The following is a 26206-nucleotide window of genomic DNA, read 5'->3' on the forward strand; positions in this document are numbered from 1 at the left end:
GTGGCCCCTAGATCTCACGGCCACATCAGCCTTGTGGGGGCTCAACTGGAAGAGGAGGAGAACATTGGAGCACAAGCAAAGTGTAGTGAATTGGGTGGTTTTTCGACACAGGTGACAGGAGAGGATGAGCAGGAGCAGTCGGAGGAGCAAGAGGGAGATGAGAAAGATGAGGCAGATGACCCAGGCACACCGTGGCAGTATCCAGTGGAGATGGAGGCAGGGAGTCCCTACGACTCACTTGCACAAATGGCCCGCTGCATGCTCACTTGCTTGGGTAGTGACAGCCCTCTGTCACCATTCGGCAGAGGGATGACTTCTGGCTCTCCACCTTGTTGGATCCTCGCTACCGGTACAAAATGGGGGTCTTTTTTACACCCGCCGAGAGGGAGGACAAACTGAACTACTATGGAGACATCCTATGTAGTCAGTTGGCTGCTGCCTATCTGCTCCATCGTCCATCCTCTCGCAGGTCTGACCGGGGGGCCCTCTGTGCTCACGTTCCACTGCCATGGCTGCTGGGGAGGGGTGTGGTGGCAGGAGAAGTACCAGTTCCATCAGCAGCAGCCTGAGTCTAGAGTCGCTGATGAGCAGCTTCCTTCACCTGCATAGTGAAGAAACTACTCACCAGCAGCTAGACCTGGAGCAGGACATGAACCAGCAGGTGGTGGCATATTTGGACATCACCCTGCCACCCCACATTGAAGATCCGCTGGACTACTGGGCACCCAAACTGGATTTGTGGCCCCAACTAGAAGAGTTTGCCCTGGAAAAGCTGTCTTGCCCGGCCAGTGGTGTGGCATCAGAGCGGGTGTTTAGTGCGGAGGGGGCCATAGTTACCTCAAGAAGATCTCGCCTGTCCACCCAAAATGTGGAGAGACTGAACTTTGTCAAGATGAATCAGGCGTGGATCAGCCATGATTTCCACCCACCAATGCCTGATGCATCAGACTAGATCATCTATGGTGCCACACCAACACTTTCACAAAAGAGACCGGTTTCTTCTGGCTACCTGCCTCAGCTACTATTCGGATGCTGCCACCTGCCTGATGCCACACATCTGATGCCAAGTGCTCCTTCTTTTACCCACTATCTTCATCGGCTACTAGTATTGCCACCCACCTCCACACTATGTCACCGTGCCACTCCGTGGCCTCCTGATTCTGCTGCTACCTCCAAACTATGTCATTGTGCCTCTTTGTTGTCTCCTCATGCTGCCACCTCCACACTCTGTCATTGTGCCTCTCTGTGGCCTCCTCATGCTGCCGCCACCTTCAGGCTCTGTTATTGGGCCACTCTGTGGTCTCCTCATGCTGCTGCCACCTCCAGAATCTTTCTTTGTGCCACTCTGTGGCCTCCTCATGCTTGTCATTGGGCCACTCTGTGGCCTCCTCATGCTGCCGCCACCTTCAGACACTGTAATTGCGCCACTCTGTGGTCTTCTGATGCTGCTTCCACCTCCACACTCTGTCATTGGGTCACTCTGTGTTCTCTTCATACTGCCGCCACCTCCAGACTCTGTTACTGTGCCACTCTGTAGCCTCCTCATGCTGCTGCCACCTCCACACTCTGTCATTGGGCCACTCTGTGGTCTCCTCATGCTGCTGCCACCTCCACACTCTGTCATTGGGCCAATCCGTGGTCTTCTCATGCTTCTTCCACCTCACCACTATGTCATAGGGCCACTCTGTGGACTTCTCATGCTGTTTCCACCCTCCACACTTCATGACTGGGCCACTATTTAGCCTTTGTGGCTTGGCTGACATCATCATTTAATTAACCCGTCTTTTGATCTGTCAGAAGGAAGGAAAAATGACACGCACAACGGATCCTCTCTGTGCAGCAGCTGTAAGGCCTGTATGGTCTCATCAGAATTGGCTTATGATTTGATAGCCAAAAGCAGGAGTGGGTACAAAACACAGAAGACATGCTCCTATTCCATTCACGTGTCATCTCTGTTTTGGATCCACTCCTGTTTTGTTGGCATTAGCAATACTGATAGATTACTGACTAAATGCTGACTGAGTGAAGGTGGATGCTCCACAGACTGGATCCATTTTTTGTGGGTTATTGTTCTGACGGATCAGAGGAAGGGCACAATAATTAGTGACGTTGACACAAACTTACCGCTGACACCTTCTCTACTCTGTCGGGGGGCTCTACTTGTATAAGCGTTGAATAGAACCGGGTCTGTAGACATCTATGTGGAATCAGCTGATGACGGTGTAAAAGGAGTGTGCTTCTTCTTGGCGCTAACATTGACCTGTAAGGCTGAGTTCATACGTGACTTATTTGGTCAGTTTTGGCCCCGTGACTGCCCAAATAAGTGAAGTGTGCAGTGATTCTAAGTGTGACGCCTGTCATCTGCATGTCATACGGACTCACAGTATTATTTCACTACCAAAGCAGACTCCCTATGCATGTTACTGCAAGGCACTGTGTTCTACACCACTATAAAGGCCCTCTGCAGCCAAGAAATAGCAGGTTTTTTTACGTAATTCGCCGGGATTTTATTTGGATCGAACCAAATTTTTCCAAAAAAAAACGGTGAACTGGCGAATCAATTTTTTTCTAAATTTGCTCATCTTTAGGGTGGGCCTATAACAATCAATTCTACAAAGGGGTATTTTCCTTATACTCTCCTCTTTGTGCGGTCTGGGAGATGTATAGGAGAATTACAGTTGAATGATGTGGATGGGTTCTCTCTGAGGGATCCAAACTCCTAGGTGCGGGCGCACCGACAGAAACTTGAGACAATCCATTGATTGGTGCGGCAGCGTCTGCAAGAAAATTCTCATCCTGATAAGACCCCGGTGCAAGAAGCACCATTGCAGCTAGGGGACCTGGTGCTGGTGCGTGTTAAGAAGCCCCAAGGGAAATTGGAAAGCAGAAGGGAGGCTGTGCCATATCGTGTTGTTGGCCGCAAGTATGCGAATGGGCCAGTGTACGAAGTCCAGAAGGAAGGAGCTGATTGTGTTTGAGTACTTCACTGAAATATATTGCGCCTGTGTCATTCTGAAGAAACAAATTGTGACGGAAAATGAAAAGTTTCGTAACAGGAAAAAAAGAACCACATAATTTGTTACCCATTTTCTCCTGAATACGGCAACACCCTATATGTGGTGGTAAACTGCTGTGGGGGCACATGGCAGGACTCAGAATGGAAGGAGCACCATATGGCTTTTGCAGTGCAGATTTAGATGGATAGGTTTATGGGTGGCATTGTCTTTTTTTTTTTAAGTGATTGCCTTATGTGGGGACTCATTTTTTGCAGGATGAGGTGATGGTTTGATTGGTAACATTTTGGGGTACATAAAACTTTTTTATCGCTTGGTATTAAACTTTTTGTGAGGCAAAGTTTAAAAAAATTTTTTTTATACCATTCACCTGAGGGGGCATATATTGTGATATTTTTTATAAAGCAGGTTGTCACGGATGTGGAGATACCTAATATGTCTTTTTGATCACTTTTTGATCACTTGGCATTACACTTTTTTTATTTTATTTTTTTACGGCGTTTTCCTGATAGGGTGGATCATGTGATATTTTTATAGAGCCGGTCGATACAGAAGTGGTGATACATAATATGTCTGCTTTTCTTTTTTCCCTATTTAAAAAAAATAATAATAATTACTTTATTTTGGGAAAAGGACCCTTTTTTTTTACTTGAAACTTTTAATTTTTTTTTTAAGTTTCTTTTTTTAGCTTTTTCTTCTCTTTATTTTTTTGTCCCACTCTGGGACTTCAACTTTTGGGGGTCTGATCCCCTTTACAATGCATTACAAAACTTCTGTATTGTAATGCATTGGCTGTAAGTGTACTGTATTACACAGTGTAATTCCCTTACAGCTTCCTGCCTGTGAGATCTAGGGGGTTGGATCTCACAGGCTCACATGGAAGGCAGCCACGATGCCTAAGGAAGGCATCGGGTTCCCGTCACAGCAGCACGGGGACCCGATGGACACCCCGCACCCGACAGGATACCCCACGTGCCACTGTCAGTGCTGACAGCGGCAGTGCAAGGGTTAATGCGCTGGCATCTGTGTTTTCACCGATGCCAGCGCATACAGCAGGGGTCCAGCTATCAGTGACTGCTGGACCCCTGCAGCTGATTGGGCGGGCGCAGCTTCTGGACCCGCCCGATCAGAGTGCTGTAGCTGTACGGTGCTGGGATTTCTGTCTTAGTTTCCAGCGCCGTAAATGTACGGCGCTGGTATCCTACAGGTTAAAAACAGCATATCATTCCATATATCATCCGACATGGATCTCGCTTTCGCTTTCTCAGGGATATCCACACCTTTGATTTACTTCCCTCTTTAAAACTATCCCCTTCCTGTTTAATTGGCGCCCTTTACTCCTACTATATCATAAAAATATATTTAAAATCCCCAAATTTTTATTATTATTTATTATTATTCATAATGTTTTTTTTGTTAAGTTTTACAAGGTGAAATCATTTTTAAACAGAATTCAATTCTGTTTTTGTGTTGCCATTTTCTGAGAGCCCTATTTTTCTTTTATTTTTTGGGCGATTGTCTTAGGTAGGGGCTCATTTTTTTGTGGGATGAGATGACTGTTTGATTGGTATCATTTTGGGGTACATAAGATTTTTTGATTACTTGGTATTACACTTTTTGTGAGGCAAGGTGAAAAAAATGGCTGTTTTGGCATAGTTTATTTTTTTTTTCTTACAGCATTCATCTGAGGGGGCATATAATGTGATATTTTTACAGACGCTGCAATACCTAACGTCTACTTTTGTCTTTTTTTCCCTATTTTCTTTTTTACTTTATTTTTTTAACTTTTTTTTTCACTTTATTCTTTTCTCCCACTCTGGAACTCCACTTTTTGGGGGACTGATCGCCTTTAAAATGCATTACAATACTTCTGTATTGTAATGTATTGGCTGTAAGTATATTACTCACTGTAATACACTTACAGCTTCCTGCCTGTGAAATCCAGGGGGCTGGATCTCACAGGCTCACACGGATGGCAACCACGATGCCTAAGGAAGGCATCAGGCTGCCGTCCAAGCCATCGGGTCCCCGTCACAGCAGCGCGGGGACCTGATAGACACCCCGCATCCGGCAGGATACCCCACGTGCTGCAGTCAGTGCTAACCGCGGCAGTGCAAGGGTTAATGCGCCAACATCGGTTTTTTCACCGATGCCAGCGCATATAGCAGGGGATCGGCTATCAGTGACTGCTGGACCTCTGCAGCAGATTGGGCGGGTGCAGCTCCTGCACCCACCCAATCAGAGCGCTGTAGCTGTATTGCATTGGGATTTTTGTCCCAGTTTCCAGTGCCGTACATGTACGGCGCTGGTATCCTACGGGTTAGAAACAGCATATCCTTCCATATATCATCCGACATGGATCTCACTTTCGCTTCCTCAAGGGGTATCCACACCTTTGATTTACTTCCGTCTTTTAAACCATCCCCTTCCTATTTAATTTGCACCCTTTACTCCTACTATACTGTATCATAAAAATATACAGTATTAAAAATCCCAACATTCCGTTATCTATACCACAAAGATTCATAAAGTGAATACTCCAATTCATAAAACAATCAATTTAGCACTTTCCGTCACTCCAGGTATTTAAAAAATCACATGCTTAAATTAACCAATAAGAAGACGGGATCCCCACCTACGTCATGTGCTGACATATGAAGGAATCTTAGGGGGGAATAACCACGAATATTTCATGTATATTTCATGCTGCTCTTTCTCTTTCACAGTGAAACCATCAGATGTGCTATATGAGGGCTGTATTGGTAGCCCTCATCTCTGGTCTCCTGAGAGTTCATAACATGAGTGTTAAATGCAGAGATAATTGTACAGATTTAGGCTTCATGCACACGACCGCTGTGTGCATCCGCGGCCGTTGTTCCGTTTTCCGTTTTTTTTCGCGGACCCATTGACTTTCAATGGGTCTGTGTAAAAATCGGAAAATGCACCGTTTTGCAGCCGCATCCGTGATCCGTGTTTCCTGTCCATCAAAATAATATGACCTGTCTTTTTTTTTTGACGGACAACGGTTCACGGACCCATTCAAGTCAATGAGTCCGTGAAAAAACACAGATGCACACAAGATTGCCATCCGCGTCCGCCATCCTTGTCCGTAGGCTACTTTCACACAGACGGATCCGCTGATCCGTCTGCATAAAAGCTTTTTAGATCAGATTTTTCACTTTGTGAAAACTCAGATCCGACAGTATTGTCACGGGGTTCCGAAGGTGCACTCGGTCCCCCATTGCCTGCAGACCTGTTGTTTAGCTTTTGGAATGAGGTTCTGTGTTTGACCTCATTCCCAGGGCAGCTTTACTAGCTGGGTGGCTCCCTGCTCCTAGTCTGCCTTGAGCGCCGAGCTGATCACTCGGTGCTCGACTGGTTGGTCTGTCGGTCATGTGACGCTGGCCACGTCACATGACCCTCACTCCCCACTATAAATACAGGCAGCCTGCTGGCTACAGGTTGCCTGTTAATTTCTAGGTTCCTGGCTATTTGTTGGACTGCTGAATACTTAACTGATCCTCTTCCCTGACCATCCTTTTGCCTGCTCCTCCTGTACTGCACATCCGTCCTGGTATTGTGACCTCGGCTCCCACCTGACTACTCTCTTAGGACTCCTCTTGTACTTCTCTGCTCTCCTGGTATTTGACCCCGGCTTCTCCTGACCATTCTTTGCTTAATCCTTTGTACTGCGTAGCTCTTGGTTCTGACCCGGTCCGTTCATGTTCCGTATTTTGTCTTGTCTGTCTTCCCTGCACATATCCTAAGTTAGGGACTGTCGTCCAGTTGTCCCCTGTCATCAGGACTCGTGAGGCAAGTAGGCAGGGCCAGGAGTGAGGGTGGAGCGCAGTGGTCACTATCCTTTCCCCTGTGTGTGTGTGGATGTGACCGTTACAAGTATATTCTAACACAGAGGCGTTCCCATGGTGATGGGAACGCTTCAGGTTAGAATATACTAAAAGAACTGTGTACATGACTTCCCCCTGCTGCCTGGCAGGTGCTGCCAGGCAGCAGGGGGCAGACCCCCCCTCCCTCCCCCCTCTGTATTTAACTCATTGGTGGCCAGTGCGGCCCCCCTCCCCTGTATTTAACTCATTGGTGGCCAGTGCGGCCGGCCCCCCCTCCCTCCCTTGTATTTAACACATTGGTGGCCAGTGCGGCCAGCCCCCCTCCCTCCCTTGTATTTAACACATTGGTGGCCAGTGTGGCCAGTTTAATCGCTGGGGCTCCGATCGGTTACCATGGCAGCCAAGACGCTACTGCAGTTCTGGCTGCCATGGTTACTTAGCAATTTTAGAAGCAGGCGCATTGCTTATAGCACAGACCTTTCACTTACCAGTAGGAGGAGCGCCCGGCCGGTCACAGACATCGCAGGTAAGTATAATGCTTCTAAAATTTCTAAGTAACCATGGCAGCCAGGACTGCAGTAGCGTCTTGGTTGCCATGGTTACCGATCGGAGTCCCAGCGATTAAACTGGGACTCCGATCGGAACTCTCCGCTGCCACCAATGATGTGGGGTCGGTCATTTTAATTAGAGGGGGGAGGGAGGGGGGGGCGGCCGCACTGGCCGCCAATGTGTTAAATACAAGGGAGGGAGGGGGGGCCAGCCGCACTGGCCACCAATGAGTTAAATACAGGGGGGAGGGAGGGGGGGTCTGCCCCCTGCTGCCTGGCAGCACCTGCCAGGTAGTAGGGGGCAGTTATGTACACAGTTCTTTTAGTATATTCTAACCTGAAGCGTCCCCATCACCATGGGAACGCCTCTGTGTTAGAATATACTGTCGGATCTGAGTTTCACGATCTATCTCAAATCCGATGGTGTATTCTAACATAGAGGAGTTCCCATGGTGATGGGGACGCTTCAAGTTAAAATATACCATCGGATTGGAGAAAACTCCGATCTGATGGTATATTAATAGGGACTCCTGACTTTACATTGAAAGTCAATGGGGGACGGATCCGTTTGCAATTGCACCATATTGTGTCAACTTCAAACGGATCCGTCCCCATTGACTTGCATTATAAGTCAGGACGGATCCGTTTGGCTCCGCACGGCCAGGCGGACACCAAAACTACTTTTTTTTCATGTCCGTGGATCCTCCAAAAATCAAGGAAGACCCACGGAAGAAAAAACGGTCACGGATCACGGAACAACGGAAATCCGTTTTGCGGACCGTGTGCATGAGGCCTTAGGCAGCTCTGAAGGATGTGAATACACTAACTGCCCTGTTTTATCATCGGCAGTACGGCTAATTCATAAGACAATTTTCATTCTAGCAATTGTCTCATGTTCATCACAGGTGAGCCTATTTATTTTCTGTGTGTTTAGAAAAATGTTATGTATTATGCTCATTATTCCTGCATGTAAGCATTTCAGAAATTATTACTGCACTTTTTTATGCAGTATTTATTTGTCCCATGGTCCAGCACTATTTGTACACCATTTTCTTATACCTCTAAATGTAGCAAGCAATCTAATTGATGTCCCCTCTCCAGTCCACATTCCATCATCCCCTTCCAACTTATCTGCCACGTCATTTACTTTGGGGTAGTTAAAATTTGAAAGTTTTTTGTTACACTTCTGAATGCATGAAATATAAATTATTTTTCTACTAATCTAGTTACATTTATAATAACTCTGTTGAAACCTAATTTACTTTGACACTACAGTTTCTTGTGTAGATCTGTACATGGTGAGAAAAATGTGGGTGCTCAGCCCTATTGAATGTGTCTGTATTTCAATACTGTGTGGCCATTTAATGGAAACCCAAATAAACAATTCAGTTCTAATCAGTTAATATGACCCCCTTGCAGCTTTTATGGCTGTGTAGTACTGAACTGCATGGTGGTCCTGTCCTAACTGTGGTACAGCAAGACCCGGCCATACCCCTATGTCATCAATACTTACTGTATTTCTAATTACATAATGACGCTGTAATATTCTGTAATATTAATCACACAATGAATACATTACATGATAGGAGCTTTATGTGAGTTTCCAGTTGTCTCCGACTGGTGTTCTAAAATAATTTTTAAAACAAAGATATGAATTATTAAATTACTACAATATTTGCGATCACTTCACTATCACCTCGTAATCCTCTGGAGATTTTATTCAACAATAGTCACTTAGAGCTTTCTGGAGAAACTAATTAGTCAGCAAATGATAGCCTATGTGAAGAAGCATCACAAATGAGGTATTTGTTTACTGATTCTTTGCTGTAGCGTATAATCTTTGTTGTAATTAAAATGTGAAGCAACATTGTTAAATTAAAAGGGTATAATTCAAAGATAATAGCTACATTTTGCACAGGGCAACTGAGGCGTATGTTGACATATTTATTAGCTATTTAGCTTGTCACGCTACTATGAAAGTAAAATAGATCTAGATTCTGAACACACTGGAAAGTTAGCTCAAGTACTAAAGCTGTAAAATCAGATTCAAGCTGTCGAGGTAGAATAAATGTAAAAACAACAAATATTTTAAAGCCTCAGTTTGGTCATAAAACAACATTGCAGCAGTAGTAATGTATAATGCCTTATTAGATGTTTTCTTTTTCTTTTGTGGTGCCTCTTTTCTGCTTGTTTTGATGTTCCCCATCCATCAACTTTCAGGAGAATGGGGCAGAAAAGAGTACCCGCAAAGAAAAGGGCATGATGACCCTTGGGCTGGAGGTAGGCAGAGAAACACAGGCTAGACTTTTAGAAGAAAAGCAGGTAAAGTAAAGTAGGTATGCATGAAATTCTGATTTCATTTCTTTGCAAATAAGAAACTGGGAGAACCAAGCAACCAACTACCGTATTTTTCGCCCTATAAGATGCCCCGACCCATAAGACGCACCTAGGTTTTTGAGGAGGAAAATGAGAAAAAAAATATTTTGAACCAAAAGATGTGCTTTTGATGGGCTTTGAACTAATGGTAGCCTGTGAATGACACTATTATGGGGGATCTGTGGATGACACACTGTTATGGTGGTCTGTGGATGACACTGTTATGGTGGTCTGTGGATGACACTATTATGGGGGATCTGTGGATGGCACTGTTATGGGGGTCTGTGGATGGCACTGTTATGGGCGTCTGTGGATGGCACTGTTATGGGGGCATCTGTCGATGGAATGACACTGCTATGGGGGGGAATCTGTGGATGACAGATAAATAGCATCTTATGTTATGTGTCATCCACAGATACCCCCCATAACAGTGTCCCTGTGTATTGTGAATGACCCCCAATACAGGGGGTGGGGGCTGGCATCTACACTAGTTTTGTAATGGCAGCGGGGCCCAGTGCAATCATTGTATTCTATTGCACCGGGCCCCTCTCACTGTACTAATCGTATCTAACTGCAGGCAATGTTTAACTATAGAATATCTTCAATCCAGCAGCCTGTATTTACGTCCGTAAAAGGCAGGAGACTGGGCAGGCACTGGCAGCATAACTCACTAGTCACGTGCCCGCGCCGCCTGCTTTATTCATAAAGTGGGAGGAGCAGGCGCGTGACGTAGTGAGTTGCGCTGCCATTGCCTGCATGCCCGCCCAGCCTCCTGCCTGACGTAAGTACAGGCTACTGGATTGAAGATATTCTATAGTTAAACATTGCCTGCAGTTAGATACGATTAGTACAGTGAGCGGGGCCCGGTGCAATAGAATATAATGACTGCACTGGGCCCCGCTGCCTTTACAAAACTAGATGCCAGCCCCCAGCCCCTCCTCCTTCCTCGCTGATACACCTCCGACCGCGCTGTGCAGCATGCGGTCGGCGGTGTATCAGTGTAAACTGCAGCATTCCCCCTATTAAACGCACTGCCACCCCCCCCCCCTTTTGGGGGGGGGAAGTGCGTCTTATAGGGCAAAAAATACATTATGTATAAAAATAGAAAAATCTTCATTTAATTTTCCAATTAAAAACAATGTACGATCATGCTGTGACCGCCAGACAAAGACTTGAACGCTGAAACTTTCTTTCTCTGTCACACGTGAGAACTGAATTTTATAAATTTTTGCAAATTTATTAAAAAGTAAAGACTAAAAATATTCAGATTTCAAACCCTTTGCTATGACAGAACTCTGGGGGTCACCCATTTCTTTTGATCATATTTTAGATGTTTCTCTACTTTGGAGTCCACCTCTGGAAAATTTAGTTGATTAGACATGATTTGGAAAAACACACTGCTGTCTATGTAAGGTCATACAATTGACCATGCTTATTATAGCAAAAACCTAGCCGTGAGGAGGAAAGAACTGCCAGTAGAGCCCAAAGACAGGATTGTTTGTAGAAACAGATCTGGAGAAGGGTACAAAACAATTCTGCTGCAATGAAAGTTCCCAAGAGTGCAACGACTTCCATAATTCTTAATGGAAGGCATTTGGAACATCTTGGGCTCTTTCTAGAGCTGACCTCCCCACCAAACTAAGTAATCAGAGGAAAAGGACCTTGGTAAGAGAGGTGACCAAGAACCCAATTGTCACTCTGGCTGAGCGCCAAAGATTCTGTATATAGATGGGAGAAACTTCCAGAAGGTCAGCCATCATTGCAGCACTCCACTAATCTGGGCTTTACGGCAGAGTGACCAGAAAGACACCTCTCCTCTGTAAAGAAGACATGAAAGCCCACCTGGAAATCAGGCACTGCTTATCACCTGCTCAATACCATCCCTACAGCATAGTGTTGGCAGCATTAAACTATGGGGGTCTTTTTCAGCAGCTGGGACAGGGAGACTGGTCAACTGTTCTTAATAACAATTTGATCCAGAGTGCTCTGGATCTCAGAATCAGCCGAAGGTTCACCTTCAAGCAAGACAATGACCTTAAACACACATCCAAGACAACAGAGGAGTGGCTTAGGGACAACTCTGTGAATGTCTTTGAGTGACCTAGCCAGAGCCCTGAACCCATTCGATCATCTCTAGAGAGACCTGAAAATGACTGTCCACCGATGATCCACTTCCAATATGCAGAGGATATGCAGAGAAGAATGGGAGAGGTCTCCAAATCTAGGTATACAAACCTTGTGGCCAAGAACACGAGGCTTTAATCGCTGTCAAAGGTGCTTCAACTAAGTACTGTGTAAAGGTTTTGAATACTTATGTCAATGCAATATTTTAGTTTTTCCATTTCAATAAATTACTAAAGATTTCAAACATTTTTGCTTTTGCTAAGAGTTTATTTAAATTATTTTAGCACAAGGCCACAGCATAATACACACAATATAAAAAAGTGCAAGGGTCTGAAGATTTTCTAAATGCATTGTATATACTTTGTACTGCTTTTTTTTTTTCTTTTTTTTTTTTTACTGGGGATAGGTGTGTCTGATTAATGTGCTTCTTGAGCATGATATTATCCGATTGTCACATCTTTATTAGTGGTGGATTTTGTTGATTTGATTTTAACTGGAAGATGAAATAAAGATTTTTCTATTTTTATTAATATTTTTGAGCCATTTTGTATGCTTATGCGCTATAGAGGCTACTGATAGCTGTGTCAGGCAGATTTCTTAACAGTGTAATTGTAATTCATGACTCTATCTAATATGTTATTAGCTATGACAGTTATCCCCAACTTTTACAAAGATGTTTTCCCAAGCCAAACAACTCCAAGTTCCAACCCTTATGCCTACCTCAAAAAAGCTTTATGTGGGATTGGTCAATCATTCCATATTCCTTTATTAGATTTATGTGCGGATTTGTAATGCCTTCCACCAGAGAAATCATTTTATTATTGTGAGTTCTAAGTTCGTAAAAAAAAATATACGACTTTGCAAAAAGAGTTTGCTGAATTATGATAAAAATATATAAAATATATATAGAGAGAGAGAGATGGCATTGCAGTTCGCCCGGCGGTCGTTTCACAGCGAACTTTGCTCGTTCGCGATTTGCCAAACATGCGACCATTGCCATATGCTTGCATGTTCGGCGAATCGCGAACGAGCAAATATTCGCGAATGAGCGCCATATTTTTTTGCGTTGCGCAGAACTTTGACACATCCATCAGGTGGTACAGGACAGCCAATTGAGACGTTTCAGCACATGGACATACCACCTACCTTATAAATAAACCAGATCTGGCCGCCACTTTACATTCAGTCTTTTGCCAGTGTAGGGAGAGGTTGCAGTGTGGAGCAGGGACAGACTGTAAGGGACACCAAACGCTAGCTAATAAAGCCACAAAAGTCCTTTTAAGGACTGGTATAGGTGTGCTATACTGAGGGGTGTGATATACTTATAATATACTTTCTAACATAGAAAGTATATTATAGTGCATTTGTATTGTGCAGCAGTTGTGTGCGGTTCTGCTGCGATACCGCAGCTATATAGAGGGACAAACGTTATTGGAATAACTAATTGCAACTGGTATGATATACCTTGACAGAAAAAACAACAGCACTCTCAAAAAAATTACTTTGCATTTCCATACACTTCCTCAATGGCAACTTGTGTTTGATGAAGGTCTTATGACCGAAACGTCACGTTTTGTGGAGTTGCCCTGAAATAAAAAAGCCTGCAAAGTAATTTTTTTGAGAGTGCTTTTGTTTTTTCTGTCATTGTATGATTCTGGCTGGGAAGCCAGCACAACAAGCACCACTTTAATATTACACAAGAGTGCCACGCCTTGTCTGTATCTGGTATGATATACCTGTTGCCCCCCAAAAAACTGATTGAGGGGTGTGATATACCTATAATATACTTTCTAACATAGAAAGTATATTATAGTGCATTTGTATTGTGCAGCAGTTGTGTGCGGTTCTGCTGCGATACCGCAGGTATATAAAGGGACAAGCGTTATTCGAACAACTATTTGGTGTGATATACAGTACCTGTTGCCCCAAAAAAACTGAATAGGGGGTGCAATATACCTGCATCCACAAAATATTGATTGAGGGGTGTGATATACATGTTTCCACTAAATATTGATTCAGGGGTTCTATATACCAGAATTACTGCAAGAGGTGCACGACAATGATATGCAACTGACAATACTAGCTAATCCCTCAGGCTGATGTTAAAAACTGAGACTTTAGCCAGTCCAGTCAGGAACACAACGGAGCCCTTTTGCACCACCGTCAAGGTATCTCAGTGTGGCATGGGTCCTACCACTAGACTACCTATGGTGTGTGAACACAGTCTGAATAGTGCTAAGATCTAACTCACAGCCAAGCTCCCACATACCTCCATAGTGAGATCCCACATACCTCCATAGTGAGATCACTCATGCAGTGGGAGAAGATAGGGCTGCACTAGAATTTTACCAGCATTCCACACATATAAAGTAAAATCACTAAAATAAAGTTGCCTAAATGGGAGAAATTCCTCCCATGTAGGCCACTTAATTTTAGTGATTGTTATATATACCTGTTATCACGGGGAGGTAGGGAAGCGTGCACCCCTGACTGCCACCCACATCTCTCTCCCTGACTGCTTGCACGATCCATCCTAGGTAATGGTGCACAACTGGACAACAGTCCCTAACCTGGGTAAGTGCAGGTAGGGAAAGGGAGGAACACAGAGAAGCAACAGGACACACATAACACAAAGCGGGGTGAAGCAAACCAAGATCATTACCAGGAAAGGACTTCAGTACACAAGCACTAAGCAATAGAATAGTCAAACAGCACGCCGAGGTCAAATAGCCAGGAGGTCAAGTAAAAATCCAGGAGATAAACAGGAGCGAGGTCAGAAACGGAAACCAAGGTCAGAAGATCCAAATAACACAAGCGTAGCAGGTAGGTAATACAGACCCAATAACAGGCAACCTGTGGCCAGCAGGCTGACTGTTAAATACCGGAGGTAATAAAGTCACATGGCCAGCGTCATGTGACCTATCCCTCCAGGTCTACTGTAGCTGAGCGCCGAGTCATCAACCTCGGCGCTCAGTTTCCCTGCCTCCTGTCTCCTGGGGAATGGAGGACGCCGGCCACACTGAGGAGGTGTGCGCGGCCGGGTCCTCCCCGCCCCACCGGTGTCATGGGAACGAGGACGCAGCTCTCATCCTCGCTCCTCATCTCGGGAAGGCATGCAACTTATTTACTGGTACCCAGGACCTGTCCTCTGGCCCGAAACCCTTCCAATGCACAAGATATTGCAACGAATTCCGGACCTTTCTAACATCAACGATTCTAGAGACCTCAAATTCGGTTTTGCCGGCAATCTCCACTGGAGGCGAAGGTTCCTGTGAAGGAGTGACAGGTGATACAAATTTCTTTAACAAAGATTTATGAAACACGTTATGAATTCAAAAGGAGTCAGGCAGTCTCAGTCTAAACGACACAGGGTTAATCACACCAATAACTTCGTAAGGACCAATAAACCGTTGTACAAACTTATTAGACGGTACTTTTAGAGATACATTTTTGGTAGACAGCCATACCTTCTCACCAACCCTAAAGTCTATCCCCCGAGAGCATTTCTCATCAGCCTTGATTTTCTGAACCTCCTGAGCTTTTTTCAGGTTCGATTGAACCTGGGCCCAGACTGTGCACAGTTCACTAATTAGATTATCTGCTTCTGGAATATGTCAGCAAGACGGCGAAAATAAATTAAATCATGGATGGAATCCGAGATTACAGAAAAACGGTGACATCCCAGTGGATGAGTTTACCCGGCTATTAATGGTGAACTCGGCCAAAGGTAGGATGTTGTACCCACAGTTGATTATCCGAAACATAACATCTCAAAAATTGTTCCAAAGACTGATTCAACTGTTCGGTTTGGCCAATAGTTTCAGGATGAAAAGCCAAAGAAAAGGACATGGAAATATAACACTTAAGACAAAAGGCCCTCCAAAACCTAGAAACAAACGGAACACCTCTGTCAGAGACAATATTTTCTGGAATTCCGTGACGACGTACCACATGATCAAGAAACAGGGAAGCCAGAGTTTTAGCATTGGGCAGTTTTGCCAAAGGAATAAAATGCACCATTTTACTGAATCTATCGACCACTACCCATACCACCGATTTACCCTCAGAGACAGGCAAGTCAGTTATAAAATCCATGGAAATATGCGACCACGGTCTATTAGGAATGGGTAGAAGTCGTAACTCACCAGCTGGACGGGTTCTATGAGTTTTGGCTCTGGCACGTACCTCACATAAAGATACATAAGCGTGGACATCTCTAGATAACGTGGGCCACCAGTAGGACCTAGAGACGAGTTCATTGGTGGCATTAACGCCAGGATGTCCACAAAACACATAATTATGACACTCACCCAAAAGCCGGAGTTGTAAGTGACATGGAACAAATAATTTGTCAGTGGAGGACTGTACCGGAGCTAGATGTTTTTCATTCTCAATTTCAGCAGTAAGATCGGAGAAAATTGAGGCCACAATAATACCTGCTGGCAAAATTGGTTCTCGAGGAGAGTCTGTAGGTTGAAAGGCAGAAAAGCTTCGGGACAAGGTGTCGGCTTTCACATTTTTACTTTCTGGCCTGAAAGTAACAGAAAAGTTAAAACACGTAAAGAACAGTACCCTCCTTGCTTGTCTAGGGTTTAGACGTTTTGTGGATTCCAAAAACAAAAGATTTTTATGATTAGTAAGGACAGTGACACAGTGTTGAGCCCAGTGTTCAAAAGCCCATTTAATAGCGAGGAGCTCCGGTTCCCAATGTCGTAATTTCTCTCAGTAGGAGAGAACTTACGGGAAAAGATAGCACACGGTCTTAGATTTGTGAAACTAGATGACCCCTGAGAGAGAACAGCTCCTACTCCATCCTCAGATGCATCAACCTCGACAATAAAGGGTCTTTCTTGATCCGGCTGAGTTAGGACCGGAGCACTACCGAAACACCTTTTTAGGTTTTCGAAAGGCTTCTATGGCCTCAGATGGCCAATTAACTAGATTCGCCCCCTTCCTAGTTGTCAGTCAGGGGTTTAGCGATTAGCAAAAAGTTTTTAATAAATTTTTGATAATAATTGGCAAACCCCAGGAAGCGTTGCAACGCTTTAAGTGAAGAAGATCTCACCCACCCCTGAATGGCTTGTATCTTCCCCGGATCCATTTAAACGATTGAGGAGTAAGGATATAACCCAGAAACAACATTTCTTGTACCCCAAAAATACACTTTTCTTTTTTTGCAAATAATTGGTTTTCCCTCAGGACTTCCAACACTTGTCTGGTATGGTTGACGTGGGACTCCCAACTAGGCGAAAAAATCAAGAAATCAAATAAATATACTATCATAAACTTACCAATAAACTGCCTATAAATATCATTTATAAAATTTTGAAATACCACTGGCGCATTACAGAGTCCAAACGGCATGACCAAATATTCAAAATGACCTTCAGGAGTGTTAAAGGCAGTCTTCCACTCGTCCCCCTCTCTGATTCGAATCAAGTTATATGCTCCTCTTAAATCAAGTTTAGAAAACCAACAAGCCCCAAGCACCTGATTGAATAAGTCTGAAATTAATGATAAAGATTATTGATTTTTAATAGTGATATTGTTTAATTTTCTATAATCAATACAGGGTCTCAGACCTCCATCCTTCTTTTCCACAAAAAAGAAACCTGCCCCCATAGGTGATACCGAAGGTCTGATATGACCTTTTCTTAAACTTTCCTTGAGATACTCCTTCATAGTTATTCGCTCAGGCCCGGACAAATTATAAATACGGCCCTTAGGGAATTTAGATCCTGCCACGAGATTGATAGCACAATCATATGATCTATGGGGCGGCAGATTCTCAATGTCAGATGTGGAAAATACATCCAGAAAATCACTATAATATGGAGGAAGAACTTTTGACTCAGTCGTGATTCCAGCCTGAACAATCGGAAGACAATTAGAATTACATTTGGGACCCCATTTCTCTATTTCGCCTATGTTCCTATTAATAACTGGGTTATGAAGTTGAAGCCAAGGCATACCCAAAACCACTTCCACCGGTAAATTCTTTAATATGAGAAAAGAACAAATCTCTGTATGACAAGCTCAACAGTCAGGGTGACTTCAGGAGTACACAATTTGACCGTCCCACCCACCAGAGCGGTGGAATCAATGGCAATAATGTGGATAGGACTAGGAAGAGCCAACAAGAGAATAAAGTCATAATCCACTAAATTAGAGGCAGAACCCAAATCAATAAAGGCCTTTCCAGAACTTTTACTAGAACCCAAAGAGATAATCACTGGTACTAAATTTTTTTTCTCTACTACCTCTGGAAGTACCTTATCCTTCGAGACATCTGGTTTGAACGACCTTCCGGACGGAGGAACCTTGGGTCGTACCCAATTGTCGGAGTCACCACAGTAGAAACAGGTTCCCCGCTGGCGACGTTGGTCTCTCCTCATCATTCCGATTTGCATGGGCTCAGACAAATGTGGACGTAAACTGAAGTACAACTTACAGCTTTCTCTGAAAGCAAGGAAAGCTTTGCGCTCTCCTGAAAACTGTTCCAGCAGCTTAACATGGGGTTCAATATTCTGTACGGAAGGAATCGGTACGGGTAGATTCTGAACTGATTCCTGCTGCTGTAATCTTTCAGCCAGGTCTTGCACTATTTGCATAAGGTTCTGCATCTGATCAGTAAGCACACGAATAGGGTCCATAATGAAGATGGCCTGTTATTCTGTCACGGCGAGGTAGGGAAGCGTGCACCCCTGAATACCACACACGCCTCTCTCCCTGCCTACTTGCACGATTTGTCCTAGGTAACGGTGCACAACTGGACGACATTCCCTAACCTGGGTAAGTGCAGGGTAGGGAAAAGGAGGCACACAGGTAAGCAACAGGACACACAAAACACAAAGCGAGGTGAAGCAAACAAGGTCAATACCAGGAGAGGATGTCAGTACACAAACAATAAGCAATAGAATAGTCACACAGCATGCCGAGGTCAAATAGCCAGAAGGTCAAGTTAAAATCCAGGGGATAAACAGGAGTGAGGTCAGGAATGGAAACTGAGGTAAGAAGATCCAAATAAAACAAGCATAGCAGGTTGGTAATACAGACCCAATAAGAGGCAACCTGTAGCCAGCAGGCTGCCTGTTAAGTACCGGAGGTAATAGAGTCACATGATGTGGCCAGTGTCATGTGACCCGTCCCTCCAGGTCTACTGTAGCTGAGCGCTTAGTCATCAACCTCGGTGCTCAGTTTCCCTGTCTCCTGAGGAACAGAGGATGCCGAGCACGCTGAGAAAGACCTCCCCGCCCCACCATTGTCATGGGAACGAGGAAGCAGCTCGCGTCCTCACTCCTTATCTCGGGAAGGGTGCCAGCGATGCTGCAAAGCAAGCGTGCATCGCCAGACCCTAGTAATACCTGCTTCCACAAAATACTAATTGAGGGGTGCGATATTCCTGCTTCCACAAAATAATGATTAAGGGGTTTCATATACCTGCTTCCACAAAATATAGATTGAGGGGTGCGATGTACCTGCTTCCACAAAATACTGATTGAGGGGTGCCATATACCTGCTTCCACCAAATATTGATTAAGGCCTGCGATACAACAGCTTCCACAAAATACTGATTGAGGGGTGCGATATACCTGCTTCCAACAAATATTGATTGAGATCTGCGATACACCGACTTTCACAAAATACTGATTGAGTGGTGCAATATACTTGCTTTCACCAAATATTGATTCAGGGGTTCTATATACCTGTCTCCACAAAATACTAAGTGAGGGGTGCGTTATGCCTTCTTCCACAAAATTCTGATTTAAGGGTGCCATATACCTGCTTCCACAATATACTGATTAAGGGGTTTGATATACCTGCTTCCACAAAATACAGAATGAGTGGTGCGATATACCTGCTTCCACTAAATATTGATTCAGGTGTTCTATATACCTGTTTACGCAAAATACTGATTAAGGGGTGTGATATACCTGCTTCTACAAATACTTATTAAGGGGTTCAATATACCGTATTTTTCGCCCTATAAGACGCACTTTTCCCCCCCAAAAGGGCGAATTTTCAATGATACGCCGCGCCGCGATGCGATGCCGCATCTGCGGGGGCCGGCATCTGCTTTTATAACGACAGCAGGGCCCGTGCAGTGACTGTATTCTACTACACGGGCCCCGCTCACTGTATATAATCTTATCTATATTTGTAGGTATTGTTAATATAGTTCAGGGTAATCAGCGCTGTCATTATAAAACCAGATGCGACCCCCACCCCCTGTATTGGGGGTCATTCACACCGCAGGGACACTATTATGGGGGGGATCTGTGGATGACACATAGCATAAGATGCTATATATGTGTCATCCACAGATCCCCCTAATAACAGTGTCACCCACAGATCCCCCATAACAGTGTCACCCACAGATCCCCCATAACAGTGTAACCCACAGATCCCCCATAACAGTGTCACCCACAGATCCCCCATAACAGTGCGACATCCACATATCCCCATAAGAGTGCGTCATCCACAGATCACCATTAGTTCAAAACCCACCAAAAGCACACCTTTTGGATCAAAATATTTTTTTTCTTATTTTCCTCCTCAAAAACCTAGGTGCGTCTTATGGGCCGGTGCATCTTATAGGGCAAAAAATACGGTACCTGCTTCCACAAAATACTGATTGAGGGGTGCGATATACCTGCTTCCACAAAATACTGATTGAGGGGTGCGATATACCTGCTTCCACAAAATACTGATTAAGGGGTTTGATATACCTGCTTCCACAAAATACAGATTGAGGTGTGCAAATTACCTGCTGCTACTAAACACTGCTTATAGAGTTTGATATACCTACCTTCACAAAATATTGATTCAGGTATTCTATATACCTGTTTCCACAAAATACTGATTAAAGGGTGCGATATATCTGCTTCTAAAAAATACTGAATAAGAGGTGCAATATACCTGCTTCCACAAAATACTGATTAAGGGGTTTGATATCCCTGTTTCCACAAAATACAGATTGAGGTGTGCAAATTGCCTGTTGCTACAAAATACTGATTAAGGAGTGCGATGTACCTGCTTCCACAAAATAGTGATTGAGGGGTGCAATATACCTGCTTCCACCAAATATTGATTGAGGCCTGCGATACACCGGCTTCCACAAAATACTGATTGAGGGGTGCGATATAACTGCTACCAACAAATATTGATTCAGGGGTTCTATATAGCTGTCTCCACAAAATACTGATTGAAGGGTGCAATATACCTGCTTCGACAAAATACTGATTAAGGGGTTTGATATACCTGCTTCTACAAAATACTGATTGAGGGGTGCGATATACCTGCTTGTACAAAATACTGATTAAGGAGTTCTATATACCTGCTTCAACAAAATACTGATTGAGGGGTGCAATATACCTGCTTCCACAAAATACTGATTAAGGAGTTCTATATACCTGCTTCCACAAAATACTGATCAGGGGGTGCGATATACCTGCTTCCACAAATTACAGATTGAGGGGTGTGATATACCTGCTTCCACTAAATATTGATTCAGGTGTTCTATATACCTGTTTCCGCAAAATACTGATTAAGGGTGCGATATACCTGCTTCTACAAAATACTGATTGAGGGGAGCGGTATACCTGCTTTCACCAAATATTGATTGAGGCCTGCGATACACCGACTTCCACAAAATACTGATTGAGGGGTGCGATATAACTGCTTCCACCAAATATTGATTCAGGGGTTCTATATACCTGTCTCCACAAAATACTGATTGAGGAGTGCAATATACCTGCTTCTACAAAATACTGATTAAGGGGTTTCATATACAGTACAGACCAAAAGTTTGGACACACCTTCTCATTTAAAGAGTTTTCTTTATTTTCATGACTATGAAGGCATCAAAACTATGAATTAACACATGTGGAATTATATACATAACAAACAAGTGTGAAACAAGTGATATATGTCATATTCTAGGTTCTTCAAAGTAGCCACCTTTTGCTTTGATTACTGCTTTGCACACTCTTGGCATTCTCTTGATGAGCTTCAAGAGGTAGTCCCCTGAAATGGTCTTCCAACAGTCTTGAAGGAGTTCCCAGAGATGCTTAGCACTTGTTGGCCCTTTTGCCTTCACTCTGCGGTCCAGCTCACCCCAAACCATCTCGATTGGGTTCAGGTCCTGTGACTGTGGAGGCCAGGTCATCTGGCGCAGCACCCCATCACTCTCCTTCATGGTCAAATAGCCCTTACTTTCAAAGTTTTCCCAATTTTTCGGCTGACTGGCTGACCTTCATTTCTTAAAGTAATGATGGCCACTCGTTTTTCTTTACTTAGGTGCTTTTTTCTTGCCATAATACAAATTCTAACAGTCTATTCAGTAGGACTATCAGCTGTGTATCCACCTGACTTTTCCTCAACGCAACTGATGGTCCCAACCCCATTTATAAGGCAAGAAATCCCACTTATTAAACCTGACAGGGCACACCTGTGAAGTGAAAACCATTTCAGGGGACTACCTCTTGAAGCTCATCAAGAGAATGCCAAGAGTATGCAAAGCAGTAATCAAAGCAAAAGGTGGCTACTTTGAAGAACCTAGAATATGACATATTTTCAGTTGTTTCACACTTGTTTGTTATGTATATAATTCCACATGTGTTAATTCATAGTTTTAATGCCTTCAGTGTGAATCTACAATTTTCATAGTCATGAAAATAAAGAAAACTCTTTGAATGAGAAGGTGTGTCCAAACTTTTGGTCTGTACTGTACCTGCTTCTACAAAATGCTGATTAAGGGGTGCAATGTACCTACTTATACATAATGCTGATTAAGTGGTTTGATATTCCTGTTTCCACAAAATACCGACTGAGGGGTGCTATATACGTGCTTCCACAAAATACTGATTAAATGGTTTCATATACCTGCTTCCACAAAATACAGATTGAGGGGTGCAATATACCTGCTTTCACCAAATATTGATTTAGGTTTTCAATATACCTGTTTCCACAAAATACTGATTGAGGGGTGAGATTTACCTGCTTCTACCAAATACTGATTAAGGGGTTCTATATACCTGCTTCCACAAAATACTGATTAAGGGGTGCGATATACCTGCTTCCACAAAATACACATTGAGGGGTGCGATATATCTGCTTCAACCAAATATTGATTCAGGGGTTCTATATACCTGTCTCCACAAAATACTGATTGAGGGTTGCCATATACCTGCTTCCACCAAATATTGATTAAGGCCTGCGATACAATGGCTTCCACAAAATACTGATTGAGGGGTGCGATATACTTGCTTCCACCAAATATTGATTATGGGGTTCTATATACCTGCTTCCACAAAATACTGATCGAGGGGAGTGATATACCTGCTTGTACAAAATACTGATTAAGGAGTTCTATATACCTGCTTCAACAAAATACTGATTGAGGGGTGCAATATACCTGCTTGTACAAAATACTGATTAAGGAGTTCTATATACCTGCTTCCACAAAATACTGATTTAATAGGTGCGATATACCTGCTTCCACAAAATACAGATTGAGGGGTGCGATATACCTGCTTCCACAAAATACTGATTAAGCGGTTTCATATACCTGCTTCCACAAAATATAGATTGAGAGGTGTGATGTACCTGCTTCCACAAAATACTGATTGATGGGTGCCATATACCTGCTTCCACCAAATATTGATTAAGGCCTGCGATACAACGGCTTCCACAAAATACTGATCAAGGGGTGCGATATACCTGCTTCCACAAAATATAGATTGAGGGGTGCGATATACTTGCTTCCACAAAATACTTATTAAGGGGTTTGATATACCTACTTCCACAAAATACAGATTGAGGTGTGCAAATTACCTGCTGCTACAAAACACTGATTAAGGGGTTTGATATACCTGCTTCCACAAAATACTGTTCGAGGGGTTCTATATTCCTGCTTCCACCAAATATTGATTCAGGTGTTCTATATACCTGTTTCCACAAAATACTGATTAAGGGGTGCGATATACCTGCTTGTACAAAATACTGATTAAGGAGTTCTATATACCTGCTTCCACAAAATTCTGATCAAGGGGTGCGATATACCTGCTTCTACAAAATACTGATTAAGTTGTTTCATATACCTTCTTTCGCAAAATATAGATTGAGTGGTGCGATATACCTGCTTCCACCAAATATTGATTCAGGTTTTCAATATACCTGTTTCCACAAAACACTGATTGAGGGGTGAGATATACCTACTTCTACCAAATACTGATTAAGGGGTTCTATATACCTGCTTTCACAAAATACTGATTGGGCGGTGAGATATACCTGCTTCTACAAAATACTGATTAAGGATTTCTATATACCTGCTTCCACCAAATACTGATTGAGGCCTGCAATATATACCTTCTTTCACAAATTCTGCTCTTCTCTAAGGACTTTGGCACAGGTTCATTTTGAAAGACACAGGCAGAGGAAGAGGCAGGCCATTCCTCATGGGTGGTAGGGGTCGGGCAGGTGCACCAGGCCGGAGTCTAAATGGGAAGTTGGACACACTAGAGTTGGTTGAGTGGATCGCTCAGCCTTCCCCTTCTGCACCCTCCTCTTCCTCTGTTTCAGCACCCTCCTCACTCTGCTGTGTGCACCCCCAAAGACACCACCACCACCATATCTTCTCCACTCGAGTCAGAGGAGTTATTTTCCCATCTATTCCCAGACCTTACCGATGCGTAGGCATTCTTTGCATCGGATCAGGAAGAGGAGGTAGCAACGGCCGCCACCCAGTGGTCTGACGACAATACCCAGATTAACCCAAGGAGGGTGGTCTCTACTGTTGCTGCCTACTCCGAGATCGCTAATGTCAGTGGTGGTGAAGGTGACAATGATGATGTGCCGATGGACGCCACCTGGGTGACCAGAAGAGAGGAAGAGATGGGGACGGATTTCAGAGGGAGAGCTGGAGAACCAGATAGGGAGGAGAAGGAGGAGAAGCAGCCAGAACTCACAGTGCATTGGAGGCAATAAGCAGACTGCAAATGTATCTGGAGTGAGCAATTCACCATGCACGGTCACATCTGATGCTCCCAGGATGCCGACACATGGCTCTGCAGTGTGGGCTTTTTTAACGTGTCAGCTGCTGACAATAGTGTTGCCATCTGCAGCCTGTGCTGTCAACGCATAAGTCGCAGTAAGCCCAACACTCACCTAGGGACGACCGCCTTAAGAAGGCACCTGGCCTCCCATCACCGAGCCCAGTGGGAGCAATGCCGTCAGAACCCACAAAGCCACACTCCCAGCGCTCCACGTCCTGCCTCTTTTCCTTCTCTTCTTTCCTCCCATTTTTCCTCCACTCCATCTTCCACCATGTCGTCGTTGCGTTCATCTGGCAGAAGTCAGGCCAAATGTTTGAGCGTAGAAAATTGATGACGCTGGATAACCCTCTTGCCCAACAGCTGACTGCTGGCTTTTCGGAACTGCTAGCCTGCCAACTACTGCCATATAAACTGGTGAACTCGGAGGTCTTTAGAAAATGTGTGGCCATTGGCACATTGCAATGGAAGGTGCCCGGAAGGAAGTATTTCTCCCAGAAGGGCATCCCAGACCTATATGGCCACGTTCAGCGGCAATTGAATATATCTCTGGCACACAGTTTCGGTGCCAAGATACATCTGACCACAGACATGTGGTCTAGCAAACACAGGCAGGGAATGTACATAACTTTTACATCCCACTGGGTGAACCTTCTGACGGCCATCAAGCATATAACCCGAGGCAACCGTGTGGATTCGGTGTTACCGCCATGAATTGCATGCAGGCCTGCCTCTTCTTCTCCTCTCTCTACTCCATCCTCCGTCTCCTCCTCGGCTGACTCCTCCTTTTCCACTTCTACCGCCTCTTCCGCTGCACCCCCCAAGCTCCCCAGAACCTATTCGACGTGCCAGGGGGGACGTTGCCATGCTGTGCTGCGGCTGTTGTGCCTGGAAGCCAAGAGCCACAACGGTCCTGCACTGCTTTCAGCTTTGCGGTCACAGGCCGATCTGTGGCTAAACCCGTTCAATTTGACAGTTGGTAAAGTGGAGTGCGACAACGGTGCCAATCTGCTGAGCATGCTGAAACAGGGCAAAATGACACACGTGCCATGCATGGCACATGTCCTGAACTTTGTCGTGCAGCGATTCGTTGCCAAATTCCCCGAGGTCCAGGAAGTCTTGCAGCAGGCCAGGAAAATCTCTGGCCATATTAGAAGATTTTACACAGCCATGGCTCGCCTTGCTAAAGTTCAGCAGCGACACCACCTGCCCATCAGACGTCTGATTTGTGACAACCCAGCGCG

Source organism: Bufo bufo, chromosome 1 (genome assembly GCF_905171765.1).
Source record: "Bufo bufo chromosome 1, aBufBuf1.1, whole genome shotgun sequence".
In the NCBI taxonomy this organism is placed as follows: domain Eukaryota; kingdom Metazoa; phylum Chordata; class Amphibia; order Anura; family Bufonidae; genus Bufo; species Bufo bufo.